Source organism: Papio anubis, chromosome 16 (genome assembly GCF_008728515.1).
Source record: "Papio anubis isolate 15944 chromosome 16, Panubis1.0, whole genome shotgun sequence".
Classification (NCBI taxonomy): Eukaryota; Metazoa; Chordata; class Mammalia; order Primates; family Cercopithecidae; genus Papio; species Papio anubis.
The window spans coordinates 10,927,197-10,944,895 of record NC_044991.1 but is presented as its reverse complement, the minus strand read 5'-3'; the positions used below and the strand labels follow the sequence as shown (position 1 = coordinate 10,944,895).

The 17,699-nt window shown below is 38.1% G+C and overlaps 1 protein-coding gene and 1 pseudogene across 5 annotated transcripts in view; one reads left to right on the top strand and one right to left on the bottom strand.

Moving 5' to 3' along the window:
* The window catches only part of ENTHD1 (ENTH domain containing 1), a 165,418-nt gene that overhangs the window by 21,903 nt on the left and 125,816 nt on the right, over nt 1-17,699 (bottom strand). The window lies entirely within an intron of this gene.
* LOC110740579 lies at nt 2,241-3,998 on the top strand (annotated as a pseudogene).

The window sequence follows — 17,699 nt, the reverse complement described above, 5'->3', positions numbered from 1 at the left end:
GCGTGGTGGCTCACAAATGTAATCCCAGCACTTTGGGAGGTCGAGGTGGGAGGATAGCTTGGGCCCAGGAATTTGAGAACAGCCTGAGCAACATGGCGAAACCCCTTCTCTACAAAAAGTACCAAAATTAGTTGGGCATGTTGGCATGTACCTGTGGTCCCACCTACTTGGGAGACTAAAGTGGGAGGATCACCTAAGCCTGACAGTTTGAGACTGCAGTAAGCTGTGGTCATGCCAGGGCACTCCAACCTGGGCAAAAGGGTGAGACCCTGTCTCAAAACAAACAAACAAAAAAAAAGATTCTAGGACTTAAAACATATCTGTTAAAGTACTAAGAAAAGATTCTAGAAATAGAATTTGAGCTCCCTCTAGTCAGAAAGAATAACTTAATAAGAAACATTTTAAGTAGGCCAAGAGGGAAATAATATTTGAGTCAAATATTACTATCATGTTATTTATTTATTTATTTATTTATTTATTTTTGAGACAGAGTCTTGCTCTGTTGCCCAGGCTGGAGTGCAGTGGCACAATCTCAGCTCACTGCAAGCTCCGCCTCCCGGGTTCCCGCCATACTCCTGCCTCAGCCTCCCAAGCAGCTGGGATTACAGGCACCCACCACCATGCCTGGCTAATTTTTATTTTGTATTTTTTGTAGAGACGGGGTTTCACCGAGTTAGCCAGGATGGTTTCGATCTCCTGACCTCGTGATCTGCCCGTCTCGGCCTCCCAAAGTTCTGGGATTACAGGCGTGAGCCACTGCGCCTGGCCCCCATGTTATCTTATATATTTAAAGATATGCAGTTAGGTTAGTCACACGTATATGCTGTGACTAAAAACCTGGTATTTAACTTGATGCTGGTGGTTCTCAAAATGTGACTGCAGTAGCATCACCTGGGAATTTGTCAGTAATGAATTTCTTGGGTCCCAGATCTACTAAATCAGAAACTGGGGGGTTGGGCCCAGATAACTAAGTTGTAACAAGCTGCCAGGTGTTTCTGAGGCATGCTGAAGTCTGGGACCCACTGCTTTCTACTATTTAGCCACCTTTCTTTTGCCTTATGACTACAACTGCTGATGAAATCGCTTATCATTGTTTACAGTTTTTCAGTTTTGAGTCATAGGCTACATGATGCTTTTGCTTATAAAAAGCCACTTCATCTATAATTGCCGCATACCAATTTACTTTTGTTTCCAAACACTCCACAGCTGTACACACACTTCAAGCGGCTCTTCAGGGTGCATCCTCACTGCCCATTTAGTTCTCCTGCCCAGGCTCACTACAGAAGTTATTTGGGTCTCCTGTTAACATTCACACAGTCTAGTCAGCAGAACCGAAATAAGCTACAATAAATTGCTGTATTTTAAAATCTCATTGTGTGATATATGCACACCAATTAATGTTGGGCTTGCTTGAAGATAGCACTGATAAAATTATTGCAAATGCTGATGTGTTAACTTTAACTTATTATACTCATAAATAATATTGGACCAGTTAATCGTGATATTAAAACTTTCTATTTTAAAAGCATTTAGAAATGTGCTGCAAAAATAAATTTCTAGAAATAATTAAAAACTCTTATGAGCTAGAGATATAAATCTTTCTGTAAGCAGAAGGTCTTTGGTCAACTAAACACTTTAAATAGTTCGCTGTAAAACAGAGAAGTTTTTGTCATTCTCCAATTCACCTCTTTCAGTCTCCCTAGCTGATATACAATGTCTGTCAAGTTAACTACATACAAATTAAAATATTCTGATTTTGTTTCATGGTTAAAAATGTAACACTGAATGGTCCTGTTCTCGGGACCAGTGATAGGTTGGCTGGGAACAGGAGGAGGCAACCATGCCTCCTAGGGAGTTACCCTGGCTGAGCAAGGGGTTCTGGGGCTGGGCACTAGGTTGATCTCACACCGCTCAGTGAGGTCATCGTTACTGACTGTGGCCTGCAATCCAAGGTGTGCGAGCAGACACCAGGTCGATGTGTGTGTAGTCCTGGACCAGGATCAGTGCCTCTTCAATGGAGGATTCTGAGACAGGATTCATAATGCCCTCCACTTGCCATTCTGGTAGTTGCCAGAAGGCCAGCTTCAGAGAAAGGTACCAAGAAACTGATAATGCTTCCTTGAATTGGCTTCTGTATTTGCTTCATCAGTGTCTCTCATTGTGAATATTCTGGCATTCCTATAGATCAGGTTTTGCTGATTTGGGAAAATAAAGACTATGGATCAACTAGAAATACTGTTCACATTATTGGGAAAATGCTTCTGTTAGAACCTTGTTGAAGGCACAATTTTGAGTTGATCCAGTTCTTGAACTCTGTAGACTCTGATAATTCTGGATCTATTGTTTCATCTTTTGGTGATATTTTGTGTGTGGCAAATGTTGAGGAAGCCAGTTTTCTCAGATTTCAAAATAGTATATGGAAAAATGAAGAGAAAATGGAACGTGTCCATCCTTTGCAACTAGTTTGGGATCCACTGTCATCTGCTCTAAAACATAACAAACCAGTGAAAAATGATCTGCTTGTAAATGAAGCTGCAATTAAAAAAAAAATAGGTGCCCTTGAAGATGAGCTAACTTTTCTTCACTCAGATTGCTGCAATTGTGGAAATGCAGGAACTGAAAAATTTCTAGTTCCTTTGGCTTGAATGATGGGCCCATTAGTTTGGGACAAATGCCATCATCAGGGGTTGTTCAGCTGAGTGGGGAGTCGCACATATATATTTGTTCTTTACTACATTTATACTCTGTTCTTTTGTAGAGTGTATAATGAGCCTTAACATAATAAAAATCAGTTTCCAAGTTCAATGCTTTCTTCTCCTCCTCCACTACCACTTCCTCCTCAGTTTTCTTCTCTCTAGCTTCCATGTTTTCTTCCCATACAACTAGGATCTAATAATATTTGTGACTCAGATAATCCAGCTACTGAAATGAACAAACAGCACCCAGGTGCTAGTATAGTCATCATTCAAAAAGCCACAGAAATAAAGATGTTCTAAACATGTTGGATGTTCTAGAGGACATAAATAAAGTGAAGCTCTGTGCAACTGAACAGTCACCTGGTGGCAGACCCATTCATAAGAGGAAGAGAAAGAATTCATATGGGGATCCGGTGTCTTTAACGTCTCATGCACTTAAGCAGAAATTTGCATTTCAAAAGATGATTCATTTAAGAAAGAAAATAGATCTTAGGAGCCTTCTCCATTTTCTTGTCCAGAAACTTCAACATTTGGACATCACATTTCTCAGTCAGAAGGACAGTAAACTAAGGAAGAACTGATAAGCACAAAGGCTGTTGACCAAGGTATCAGCAACAAAAGCTGATACACTTGGGAGAGACCACAGAAATATGTCAGCCTGTCTTCCACTACACTTCAAAGGATCTTCTCTTCTGTTAAACGAAGTTAAACAAAGTCTATACGTACTGCAATAGATTAGTGGAGAGGTCTGAAAAGCCTTGATTCCTTTTAAGAAGACTTGTCCCTCTTTTTGGAAGATCCAGCAATTAACTGGCTACTGATGATAATTAGATGTACGGATATTTTTTTCTTGCATGTTAATATCATTGAAAGATGAATACATACTTTGGATAATTTTTCTAAGCAATTTTGACTTCCTAAGAAGTCATAGGATTAAAAGTCTTTGAATCTTTTAAAAATTGGTACTGATCTGCTTTACTTGGCTTCCAGCAATTTGGAGATTTTCAAAGAGGATAACATTAAACTTTTTTCATTAAGATAGTCATAGTTTGAATCACATAGGTTGAGTCTTCTAAAACTTCTTGCTGAGATAATAAATTATTTGTAGAAACTGATTTTGACTGTTAAATGTTAAAAGTAGAAGTATTTAAAGAATCTTGACAAGTTTTGTCCATATTGCTATGAAATGTGAATGCCTGCCATTTTTGTTTTCTTTGTTCTTTACTACATTTATACTCTGTTCTTTTGTAGAGTGTATAATAAATGAGCCTTAAAAAATAAAAATGTAACATTTTACACAAATGTTTGTAACAGAATTATTTGTAATAGCAAAAAGTGTATCTATTTCTGTCTCTCTATAGAAGAGAGAAAGCTTTATTTCTTCTATAGAGATCTATCTCTCTTCTATATATATATAGAGAGAAATAAATACACTTTTTGGTATACTATATACTATACACTATACTTTTTGGTATACAATATACTATATTTTTCTATCTATATAGCTATATCTATATTTATATGTATATATGTATATTTCGTTACAATGGAATTAGCCATAAAAAGCAATGAAGTACTGATATATGTTACAACATGGATGAATCTTGAAAATATTAGGCTAAGTGAAATAAGCCAGACACAAAAGGCCACATATTGCATGATTTCATTTATATGAAATGTTTAGAACAGGCAAATACATAGAGACAACAAGATCTGTGGTTGATGGGAATTAGAGGGAAGAAAGAATGGGGAGTGACTGCTAATGAGGGTAGGACTTTTAGCAGGTGATGAAAGTGTTTCTGAATTAGTGGTGATGATTTCACAACTCTGAGAATATACTAAAAGCTACTAAATCATACATTTTAAAAGGATGCATTTTATGGCATATTAATTAGATTTCAATTTTTTAAAAAGTGTAACATTTGGAAATTTAATGTCATTATAAATATGCTACATAAAATAATAGATTTAGGAAACCTCTTAATTGCTTATGCTAAATTTTTATTGGGAAAATTGGATTAAAGATGAATTTTCTCACTTACCTATAAAGTATAAGTTTTGAAAATCAAATAGGTGTGGTTTTTTTTGCCTGTGAAACAGGAGGCAGGAGATGTATACTACAAGAGTTGCTGGGGCTGCCTCCCTGCAGGGATGATGAAGGCTGCCTTCAACTCTACTCTGCACAGTGCTTCTAAGTCAGCCTGACCAGTAACTCAGGCTTTGCCAAGACACTCTGCAGAACTGTTTTCTACCATTTTCTTCAATTTCTGGCTCTGAAGCCTTTTACAGACAAAAAGGAAAAGTGCATGGTTAATGGGTCTTGTGTGTGTGTGTCTGTGTGTCAAGTTTGATTTCTTTCACTATCAAAGGTGGAATGAAAAACAGGTATCTAGAACAACTACTAGTGAAGACCATGGTTTAAAAAAAAAAAAAAGCCAATTGGATAGGAAAAAAGGATGAAGGCAGTGACAATGCCTACCACTATCCAATATGAGAAAGTGTGTGTGTTTTTTTTTTCTCCAAAAAAATTAGAAAGCCAAGACCAGTGTAGTTGAACACACTTACTATAACTGTGGCTTATGAGAATATAATCAAGGCTGTCTGCCACCATTTCTAGCTTCTAAGAATCTACTAGCTTCCTCCCCGCTTTTTTGTGTACATGATCAAGTATCTAGCAGCTTGAAAGAATAGTTTGAGCTACAGATAAATAACTTAAAATTTAAACTGAGGGGGAGAAATGAGCTGTTCCAAGAACAGAGTTATTTAGTATCAAGATCAAATGAGATTGCCGCAGCAAATACATACCTCTCATTTGGTACAAATATTAAGGTGTATTAGGCGGCTGCCTTCACTTTCCTGATAGTTGAGATCCACTAAAATATGAGCATGCAAGAATTTTTAAATTTTCCTAACTCATTATCTCCAAAGAGGTTATAATGCCAGACCTGGACCCTTCACATAAACAAATACTTCTTAAAACAAAACTGGAACACAGACACTATCTTCTCTATTCTCCATCACCCTGAGTGACGCCGTCCGTGGAGACTAGTCATCCATCCTGGCCTCACTGTTTCTTGAATTCCTCACCACAATGACCTTCAGCCATTCCTCTGAGTAGTCCCTAGAACATGTCATCACTCAGGACTGCCCTCCTCTGAAACCTGTTTTCCAAAATTACTTTTCTTCTCGCTTACTTCCAGCTCTCCCATTCTTTTTAACATATTGGTACTTTGGTTTCACTAAGAGAACAGATGCAAAGAAAATCTTCTTATTTTCTCCTACTCTATCAATGCCTGCCTGGCTTTGCCTCCTCTCTTAACCAGTCTAGATCCCCATTCTCCATCTCTTCAACCACTTTCTTACCACTCCCTTGCTGCCATGTATTCTGCCTTACCTGCTAACTTGTAATCCAGGGGTCAGCAAACCATTTTTGCAAAGGACCAGATAGCAAATATTTTGAGCTTTGTGGGACATATAGTCTCTGAGGCAACTATTCAACTCTGCCTGTTGCAGCACAAAAACAGCAAATTAGCATGGTTGTATTCTAATAAAACTTTATTTACCAAACCGGCAGTGAGCCAGATTTGGCCCAGAGGCTGTAGCTTGCCACCCACTGCCCTAATTCTATTTTGATTTAAATATCCACCATTTTCATTCCTGTGCCCAGGCTGCTCAGTTCCACTGGAGTAAACCACAGGCCTCTGCACACTAGGGTGGCACCAATCACGCTCACCCAGCATCTTACCAGCTCCTTCTTCCATTCTCTACAGTGTCTGTTTTAAACCTAAGCATTCTCTTCATGGTCCCTATACCACTCCACATCCCTCAGGCTTGGCAGGTGACCTCTGATGAGAAGAAACTGAGGCCATTACTCACAGTGTATGGCACACAAAGGCTCAATACATCTTATTTATTAAAAATAAGAGGCAGAGAGGTCGGGCGCGGTGGCTCAAGCCTGTAATCCCAGCACTTTGGGAGGCCCGAGACAGGTGGATCACGAGGTCAGAAGATCAGAGACCATCCCTGGCTTCTTGTAAGGTAAGAAAACCCCGTCTCTACTAAAATATACAAAAGAAACTAGCCCAGACTGGAGTTGAGGTAGAAGCCTGTAGTCCCAGCTGCACCAGGAGGCTGAGCAGGAATGGCGTAAACCGGGAGAAATGGAGCTTGCAGTGAGGCGAGATCAGCCACCACGCCACCAGGCGACAAGCTGAGACTCCGTCTCAAAAAAAAAAAAAAAAAAAAAGGCAGTAACAACAAACCCTTCCCTCCCTTCTATCAGCATGCTTTCTCCTGCTTCCTTACAGGCCCACTTGGATGGGGTGAGTCTGTGCTGCAGTTCTGGACTCTAGTTCACCTCTCTCAAATGGTGATCCACCTAAGGCTCCTGGCTGTCTCCCTCTACCTTACCCTCTGTTGTCTAACACCTCTCACCTGGTTTCCTCCAACGGCCTTTGAAGTGTTCCTCACCTCCAGTTTCACCAGCCAGATCAGCATTTCATGCCTAAAACAAGGTCATTAGCCTAGCTTAAGACTTTTAGGGACCAGCACTGCCTTCAAATTAAAGTCCAGATTTCTTAACCTGGCACACAAAGCTCCTATCATCTGTCTGGCTTAATTTTCCTGTGTTTTCCTCTACCGTTTCTTCATGCGCACTTTCCACTTCCGCTTTACTAAGCTGCCTTTGGTTCACTTATAAAATATTGAACACTGACTATGTGCAAAGCTACTGTGTTTGCTGCTGGGGATGCAATAACAAACAGGGCAGGCATGGTCTCTTCTCTCATGAAGATGACATTTCAGTTGGGAAGAAATATTAATACATTAAATAACTTAGTACATATGCAGTCAACTAGAATGACAGTGTGATGAGGATGATTATAGGGTACTAAGCATACAGTTAGGGGGATTTGAAATACCCTAGGAGGTCAGGAAATCTTAAGTGATATTTGAGCTGACCTCTGAAGGATGAGTAGCAGCGAACTAGGGGAAGGGGTGGGCCACGAGTGTTCTGGTCAGAGGGAACAACCATGGTGAAGCAAGATGGTTTATCTGACAAATTGAGAAAATACCGGGCTGGTTAGAGAGGTGGAAGCTAGGCTTCCCAGGGCTTTGCGAACACGCTGGTCAGTCCACTGTTTAAGTCGGGGAGTACCAGTGATCAAACCACTCCAGCTGCTTGATGGAGAACTGGAGGTCCCCAGAATCTCTTTGCTTGGTTACAACTCTGTATCGTTCCCTTGCTTGGAATGCCCTTTCTGGAAGGATAGGCATTTACTTGTTCCTGAGCATAAAATGAGAATCTCCTGGGTACTTTTGGAAACAACTAGAGAGGATTTTGAGGGTTAGGATGGGACTGAGGTTCTACAGTTCTAAAGGTGGAATTAAAAATATGTACACTTGAATAATAATAGCAAATTTTATATTATACTTATCACCAGGTCCCACTCCACACACTTTGCATTTGTAAATTTATTAAATCCCCACAGTATCTCAATGCGGTAGTTCCATCATTGTCTTTGTTCTATAGATGAAGATACTGACCGGCAAGAGGTCAGGTGTCTAGCCTGAGGCTGCACATTTAGTGGTTGGGCTGGGATTATGATCCCAGGCAGTCTCACTCCAAAGCCTGTGCTATCAGCAACTATGCTATTCATCCAAGTAGGAGCCTAGGTTGAATTTATGGTGAGGTTTAAAGGGACATTTGATTTATTCTCCAATCTCCCTCTAGGACTGGGAGCTTTGCCATCCTCTCCTATCAGGCTCATGCTGCCTCTTCTGAGGAACTAGGCAACTTTCAAATTGTGGCCCTCAGTCATGGAGCCAAGCCATGTTCTGACCAATTCTGAAATAATTTGGCCTTAATTTATCAATAGAGAAATACCATATTTCACCCTATTAAGAATTTGTCAAATGTTGTTAAACCTATCAATGTCACACACACACACACACACACACATTTTTTCAGACAGAGTCTCGCTCCATCGTCCAGGATGGAGTGTAGTGGCGTGATTGGGCTCACTGCAACCTCTGCCTCCCAGGTTCAAGGGATTCTCCTGCCTTAGCCTCCTGAGTAGCTGGGATTACAGGTGTGTCACCATGCCTGGCTAATTTTTGTATTTTTAGTAGATACAAGCTTTCACCATGTTGGCCAGGCTGGTCTTGAACTCCTGACCTCAAGTGATACTCCTGCCTTGGCCTCCCAAAGTGCTGAGATTACAGGTGTGAGCCATGGTGCCTGGTCACACACACGTATATTTTTACAAATCAATGTTAAAATGTTATAATTAAGAATTTAATAAGCAATTACATAAGCAAGTTAAGTACAATAGCAATGATTGGAGGAAAATATTATTCTATTATTCAACCAATCACTTTACCTGATGTTCAAGAAATTTCAGAGGGTCAATATTCCAACATTTATAAAAGCTTCAAAGTATTGATAAAAACAATATAAAAATATATGTACTATAGAGACAATATCACACTATTTTGACTACTATAGCTTTAGGATAAGAATTGAAATTAGGTAGTAGGAGTCCTCCAACTTTGTTCTTTTGCTTTCAGAATTGTTTTGGCTACTCTAGATACTTTGTATTTCCATTTAAATGTAAGATTCAGCTTGTCAATTTCTACCAAAAACAAAAAACATACAAACAAAACAAAACAAAAAAACCTTCTGGGACTACATTGAATCTGCAGAGCTATTTGGAGAAAAATTACATCTTAACAATACTGAATCTTCCAATCCATGAACACTGTGTATCTTCTCAATTTAGTTAGGTCTTTAATTGCTCTCAGAAATGTTTCATGGTTTTCACTGCAGAGGTCTTACGTGTCTTTTGTTTTTTTTTTAAAAAAATGCTACTGTAAATGATACTGTTTTAATTTCTAATTATTTAATTATTTATTATTCTTATTGTTGTTTGTTTTTTGAGATAGGGTCTCACTCTGTTGCCCAGGCTGGAGTGTAGTGGTGCAATCATAGCTCACCGCAGCTTTGAACTCCTGGGCTCAAGCAATCCTCCCACCTCAGCCTCCCGAGGAGCTGGGACCACAGGGTGTGCACCACCATGCCAGGCTAAATAAATAAAAAAAATAAAAATTTTTCGGCCAGGTGCAGTGGCCCACACTTGCAATCTCAACACTTTGGGAGGCTGAGGCGGGTGGATCACTTGAGGTCAGGAGTTCAAGACCAGCCTGGTCAACATGGCAAAACCCCATCTCTACTAAAAATACAAAAATTAGCAGGGCATGGTGGCGTGTGCCTGTAATCTCAGCTACTCAGGAGGCTGAGGCAGGAGAATCATTTGAACCCAGGAGGTAGAGGTTGCAGTGAGCCAAGATCACCCCACTGCACTCCAGCTTGGATGACAAAGCGAAACTCCATCTCAAAAAAAAAATTAAAAATTTTAAAAATAGGGACAGGGTCTCCCTATGCTGATGATATGGTTTGACTCTGTGTCCCCACCCAAATCTCATCTTGAATTGTAATACCCACGCATCAAGGGAGGGAGGTGATTGGGTCATGGGGTGGTTTCCCCTGCTGTTCTCATGACAGTGAGTGAATTCTCACGAGATCTGATGGTTTCATAAGTGTTTGGCAGTTCCTCCTTCATCTCTCTCTCCTACCACCTTGTGAAAAAGGTGCCTGCTTCTCCTTCCACCATGATTCTAAGTTTCCTGAGGCCTCCCCAGCCATGAGGAACTGTGAGTCAACTAAACTTCTTTCCTTTATAAACTACCTAGTCTTGGTTATTTATAGCAGCGTGAAAACAGACTAATACAGTTGTCCAGGTTGGGACAATACATTTTTTTATGCTAACTTTGTATCCTGAAATCTTGCTAAACTCGCCTAGTAGGTCTAGTAGCCTGTTTGATAAACTCTTTGAGATCTTCTACACAGATAATTATATCATCTTCGAATAAAAACATTTAATTTCTTCCTTTCCAATACCTATTCCTTTTATTTCTTTTTCTGGCCTAACTGCACTGCCTAGGACCTCTAATACAATGTTGAATAAAAGCAGTGGCAGCAGCCATCCTTTCTTTGTTGCTGATTGAGTGGTAAAGCATTCAGTCTTTCATCATTAATTATGTCAGCAGTACATATTAGGGCTTTTAAAAAAACATTTATTTATTTATTTATTTATTTTGGAGATGGGGGTTTTGCTCTGTTGCCCAGGCTGGGGTGCAGTGGGGCAATCATAGCTCGCTGCAGTCTCAAACTCTTCGGCTCTAGTGACCTTCCTACCTCAGCCTCCTGAAAAGCTGAGATTACATGCGCATGCCACCATGTCTGGCTAATGTTTTAAATTTTTTGTGGAGACGGGGTCTTGCTATGTTGACCAGTCTGATCTTAAACTCCTGGTCTCAACTGATCCTCCTGCCTTGGCTTCCCAAAGTGCTGGGATTACAGGTGTGAGCCACCACATCTGGCCTAAAAAGTCTACCCTTTAAAAATATATACCCTTTAAAAATATATACCCTTTATCAGCTTGAGGGAAGTTCCCTTTTATTCATAGTTTGCTTAAATTTTTTAAAGATTGTAAATGAGTGTCTAATTTTGCCAAATGCTTTTCTGCATGAATCAAGATAATTTTGTCATTTCCATCTTATTCTGTTAATATGGTAGTTTACAGTTACATATTTTCAAATGTCAAACCAACCTTATAATTCTAGGAAAAATCCCACTTGGTCATGATGTGTTATTCTTTTTCTGTGTTGCTGGATTTGATTTGCTAATATTAAGGATTAAGGATTTCTATATTTGTGTAAATTTTTGAGGAATATTGGTCTATAATTTATTTTTCTTGTAATATCTTTGTCAGATTTTGGCATTAGATTATGCTAGCTTCATAAAATGAGTTGGGTAGTCCTTCCTCTTCTACTTTCTGAAAAAACTGGCATATGATTATCATTACTTCTTTCTTAGAATTCACTAGTAAGACTATAGGGAACTGAGGTTTGCTCTGTGATGTGTTTTTGATAATATATGTGTGTGTGTGTGTGTGTGTGTGTGTGTGTGTCTGTATCTATACATCTTTTTCCCCCAGCTTATTTGACAAACACAAAGGTCTTCTCAGGTCAGTTTTAGCCAGCTGTCTTATCTGTTTCAACTAAGGCATCAAATCTATTGCCATAACGTTGTTCATAATATGCTCTCATAATCTTTTGGTATCTATAGGTTTTTTAGTTATATACTATCTTTAATTCTTAGAATTGGTAATTTGTAATTATCTTTTTTTAAATCAGTCTTAATAGGGGTTTATAAATTTTAACCTTTTTAAAGAGTCACCTTTAATCTGTTTTTATTTCATTTATTCCTATATTTGTTGTTTACTTCCTTTTACTGACTTTAGGCTTAATTTGTTCCTTTTTTCCAGGCATCTTAAGTTAGAACCTTCTAACACTGATTTTTAAGGCATTCTTCCTTTCTTATATAAGCACTTCAAGCTATAATTTTCCCTCTAGCAATTTCCTACTAGTTTTGATGCATCTCACATTTTTTGATTTTCATTATCATTGTTTGAAATATTTTCTCGTTTCTCTTCAGATTTCTTCTTTGACTCATAGATTATTTAGAAGCATATTGCTAAATTTCCAAATTTTTGGGGTTCTTTTATGTATTTCATTGTTATCAATTTCTAATTTAATTCTACTATGGCCAGAGACCATACTTTTTAAGATTTCAGTCTTTTGAAATTTATTGTTACTTTTTGTTTTCATACCACACTTTATTTCAAAATACTTTGTATTTTTAATGATGCAGTACGTGTTCTTTCTTGGTGAATGTTCCTTTTGCACTTGAAAAAGAATGTTAAAAAAAAGAAAAATAATGTATTCTGCAGTGGTTGGATGTCGTGATTTAGAGATTTCAAGTAAGTTAAGGTTTTTGAATAGTTATTCATACTTTCTACATACTCATGGATTTTTATGCCTAGTTCTATCAATTGCTGAGAATAATAAAATCTCAAATTAAAACTGCGGATTTGTGTAATTTCTCCCTGTGCCATATTGGTGTGCTGCACCTATTAACTAGTCATTTACATTAGGTATATCTCCTAATGCTATCCCTCCCCCTTTCCCGCACCCCACGACAGGCCCCGGTGTGTGATGTTCCCCTTCCTGTGTCCAAGTGTTCTCGTTCAATTCCCACCTATGAGTGAGAACATGCTGTGTTTGGTTTTCTGTTCTTGTGATAGTTTGCTGAGAATGATGATTTCCAGCTGCATTCATGTCCCTACAAAGGACATGAACTCATCCTTTTTTATGGTTGCATAGTATTCCATGGTGTATATGTGCCACATTTTCTTAATCCAGTCTGTCACTGATGGACATTTGGGTTGGTTCCAAGTCTTTGCTATTGTGAATAGTGTGTCAGTAAACATACATGTGCATGTGTCTTTTAAGCAGCATGATTTATATTCCTTTGGGTATATACCCAGTAATGGGATGGCTGGGTCAAATGGTATTTCTAGTTCTAGATCCTTGAGGAATCGCCACACTGTCTTCTACAATGGTTGAACTAGTTTACAGTCCCACCAACAGTGTAAAAGTGTTCCCATTTCTCCACATCCTCTTCAGCACCTATTGTTTCCTGACTTTTTAATGATCGCCACTCTAACTGGTGTGAGATAGTATCTCATTGTGGTTTTGATTTGCATTTCTCTGATGGCGAGTGATGATGAGCATTTTTCTGTGTCTCTTTGGCTGCATAAATGTCTCTTTTTGAGAAGTGTCTGTTCATCCTTCCAATTTTTTCATGGGTTGTTTGTTTTACTTGTAAATTTGTTTGTTCTCGGTAGTTCTGGATATTAGCCCTTTGTCAGATGAGTAGATTGCAAAATTTTCTCCCATTCTGTAGGCTGCCTGTTCACTCTGGATGGTAGCTCTTTTTGCTGTGCAGAAGCTCTTTAGTTTAATTAGATCCCATTTGTCAATTATGACTTTTGTTGCCATTGCTTGGTGTTTTTAGATATGAAGTCTTTTTGCCCATGCCTATGTCCTGAATGGTTTTGCCTAGGTTTCTTCTAGGTTTTATGGTTTTAGGTCTAATATTTAAGTTCTAATCCATCTTGAATTAATTCTCTTTTGTATAAGGTGTATGAAAGGATCCAGTTTCAACTTTTTTACATATGGTTAGGCCAGTTTTCCCAGCACCATTTATTAAATAGGAATCCTTTCCCCATTCTCTTTGCTTTTGTCAGGTTTGTCAAAGTTCAGATGGTTGTGGATGTGTGGTATTATTTCTGAAGGCTCTGCTCTGTTCCATTGGTCTATATCTCTGTTTTAAGTACCAGTATCATGCTATTCTTGGCTACTGTAGCCTTGTAGTATAGTTTGAAGTCAGGCATGATGCCTCTCCAGCTTGTTCTTTGACTACTGTTCCTATAATGTGGGCTCTTTTTGCTTCCATATGAACTTTAAAGTAGTTTTTTCCAATTCGTGAAGCAAGTCAATATTGTAGCTTGATGGGGATGGCATTGATCTATAAATTACCTTTAAGTAAAGTATGGCCATTTTCACGATATATTGATTCTTCTTGTATCCATGAGCATGGAATGTTCTTCCATTTGTTTGTGTCCTCTTTTATTTCACTTGAGCAGCAGTGGTTTGTAGTTCTTGAAGAGGTCCTTCACATCCGTTGTAAAATTAGATTCCTAGGTATTTTATTCCTCGGCTAATTGTGAATGGGAGTTCACTCATGATTTGGCTCTCTGTCTGTTATTGATATATAAGAATGTTTGTGATTTTGCACATTGATTTTGTATCCTGAGACTGCCGGAAGGCTTATCAGCTTAAGGAGATTTTGACTGAGGCTTATGGGATTTTCTAAACATACACTCATGTCATCTGCAAACAGGGACGATTTGACTTCCTCTTTCCTAATTGAATACCTTTATTTCTTTCTCCTGCCTGATTGCTCCTGGCCAGAACTTCCGACACTATGTTGAATAGGAGTGTTGAGAGAGGGCATCCCTGTCTTGTGCCAGTTTTCAAAGGGAGTGCTTCCAGTTTCTGCCCATTCAGTATGATATTGGCTGTGGGTTTGTCATAAATAATAGCTTCCTTTTATCATTTTGAGACACGCTCCATCAATACCTAATTTATTGAGAGTTCCTAGCATGAAGGGCTGCTGAATTTGTCAAAGGCCTTTTCTGCATCTATTGAGATAATCATGTGGTTTTTGTCTTGGTTCTGTTTTATATGTCAATATGTTTATTGATTTGCATATGTCGAACTAATTTTGCATCCCAGGATGAAGCCCACTTGATCATGGTGGATAAGCTTTTGATGTGTTGCTGGATCTGGCTTGGCTAGCACTTATTGAGGATTTTGCACTGATGTTCATCAGGGATATTGATCTAAAATTCCTTTTTGTTGTGTCTCTGCCAGGCTTTGGTATTAGGAGGATGTTACCCCATAAAATGAGTTAGAGGATTCCCTCTTTTCTATTGATTGAAATGGTTTCAGAAGGAATACCAGCTCCTCCCTTGTACCTCTGGTGAATTCGTGAACTGCCTGGTCCTGGACTTTGTGGGTTGGTAGGCTATTAATTATTGCCTCAATTTCAGAGCCTGTTATTGGTCTTATATTCATGGATTCAACTCTTCCTGCTAGTTTTGGGAGTGTATGTGTCCAGGAATTTCATCCATTTCTCTAGGTTTTCTAGTTTATTTGTGTAGAGGTGTTTATAGTATTCCCTCTGATGGTAGTTTGTATTTCTGTGGGGTCAGTGGTGATATCCCCTTTATTTTATTGCATCTATTTGATTCTTCTCTCTTTCTTCTTTTATTAGGTCTTGCTATGGTCTATCAATCTTTGTTGATCTTTTTAAAAAACCAGCTCCTGGATTCACTGATTTTGAAGGGTTTTTTTATGTCTCTATCTCCTTCAGTTCTGCTCTGATCTTAGTTATTTCTTTTGCCTCTGCTACTTTTGAATGTGTTTGTTCTTGCTTCTCTAGTTCTTTTAATTGTGATGTTAGAGTGTCAATTTTAGATCTTTCCTCATTTCTCTTGTGGGCATTTAGTGCTATAAATTTCCCCTACACACCGCTTTAAATGTGTCCCAGAGATTCTATGTTGTATCTTTGTTCTCATTGGTTTCAAAGAACATTTTATTTCACTCTCTTATCGTTATGTACCCAGTAGTCATTCAGAGCAGGTTGTTCAGTTTCCATGTAGTTGAGGGTTTTGAGTTTTTTAATCCTGAGTTCTAGTTTGATTGCACTGTGGTCTGAGAGACAGTTTGTTATAATTTCTGTTCTTTTACATTTGCTGAGGAGTGCTTTACTTCCAACTATGTGGTCAATTTTGGAATAAGTGCAATGTGGTGCTGAGAAAAATGTATATTCTGTTGATTTGGGGTGGAGAATTCTGTAGATGTCTATTAGGTCCGCTTGGTGCAGAGCTGAGTTCAATTCCTGGACATCCTTGTTAACTTTCTGTCTCGTTGATCTGTTCACGTTGACAGTGGGGTGTTGTAAAGTCTCCCATTATTATTGTGTGGGAGTCTAAGTCTCTTTGTAAGTCTCTAAGGACTTGCTTTATGAATCTGGGTGTTCCAGTATTGAGTGCATATATATTTAGGATAGTTAGCTTTTGTTGTTGAATTGATCCCTTTACCATTATGTAATCACCTGGTCTCTTTTGATCTTTGTTGGTGTAAAGTCTGTTTTATCAGAGACTAGGGTTGCAACCCCTGTCTTTTTTTGTTTTACATTTACTTTGTAGATCTTCCTCCATCCCTTTATTTTGAGCCTATGTGCATATGCACTTTTAGTTGCTATACATCCCTAATGTATTGGCCTATATATCAATATGAAATGTCCTTATTTAGTAATAATCCTTGGTTGAAGTCAATTTTGTCTGGTATTAATATAGCCATTCCCACTTTATTATGCTGCTTGCATAGTACATATTTTTATTTGTTTTACTTTCAATCAATTTATGTCTTTGTATTTAAAGCACTTCCCTCATAGATGGCATATAGTTGAGTCTTGCTTTTCTATCCAATCTAAAGTCTCTTCCTTTTAATTGGAAAGTTTGTTCCACTTCTATTTAATGTAATTATTGAAATGCTTGGATTTAGGTCTTCTATTTTGCTCTCTGCCTTCCATTTGTCTGTTTTTGTTCCTCCTTTCTTCTTTTGTGTTGCTCGAATATATTTTTACTATTCCATATTAATTCCTCAATAGGACTTTGGCTATACCACTTTCCTTTTTACAAGTGTAAATATGCATGCTTAACTTATGAGTTATTCATAGTTAATACTGTACTATTTCATATAAAATATAGAAATCTTTCAATGGTATAATTCCATGAACTTTTCATTCTTGGTGCTATGTTGCAATATATATCTACATATGTTTTAAACCCCAAAATACAGTATTATAAGTTTTGCTTGAGTTACATGTACTTTTTAATTAGAAGAAAAAGCATGCATAGTATTTTATATTTATGCACATATTTATCATTTCCAGTGCTCATTATTCTTTTCTGTAGATTCAGGTAACTAGCATAATTTCTCATTAGGCTGAAAATATTTCTTCAGTGTTTCTTGTAGTATGGATTCCCTGATGATCAGTTTTTATTCACTTGAATCAAGTCCTGTTTTCATTTTCATTTTTTTTGGTTCTGCTAGATATAGAATTCTGGGTTAATAGCTTTTGTCATTTAACACTTACAAGATGACTTTTCATTGTCTCCTGGTATACACTGCTTATGATGAAAAATCAGGTGTCATTCATATTCTTGGTCCTCTGCATGTAATATGATAATTTTTCTTCCTGCTTTCAAGATTTTATCTCTGGAATCCAGCTGTCCAACTATAATGTGTCTAGACGTAGTGGTTTTTTTCTTTAATTCTGTTTGAAATTCACTGAGCATTTTGGATCTGAAAGTTTATTTCTTTCACACATTTGGAGAGGTTTGAGCATTATCTCTTCAAATAATTTTTTCTGACCCTATGTCTTTTCCTCACCTTTTGGAACTCCAA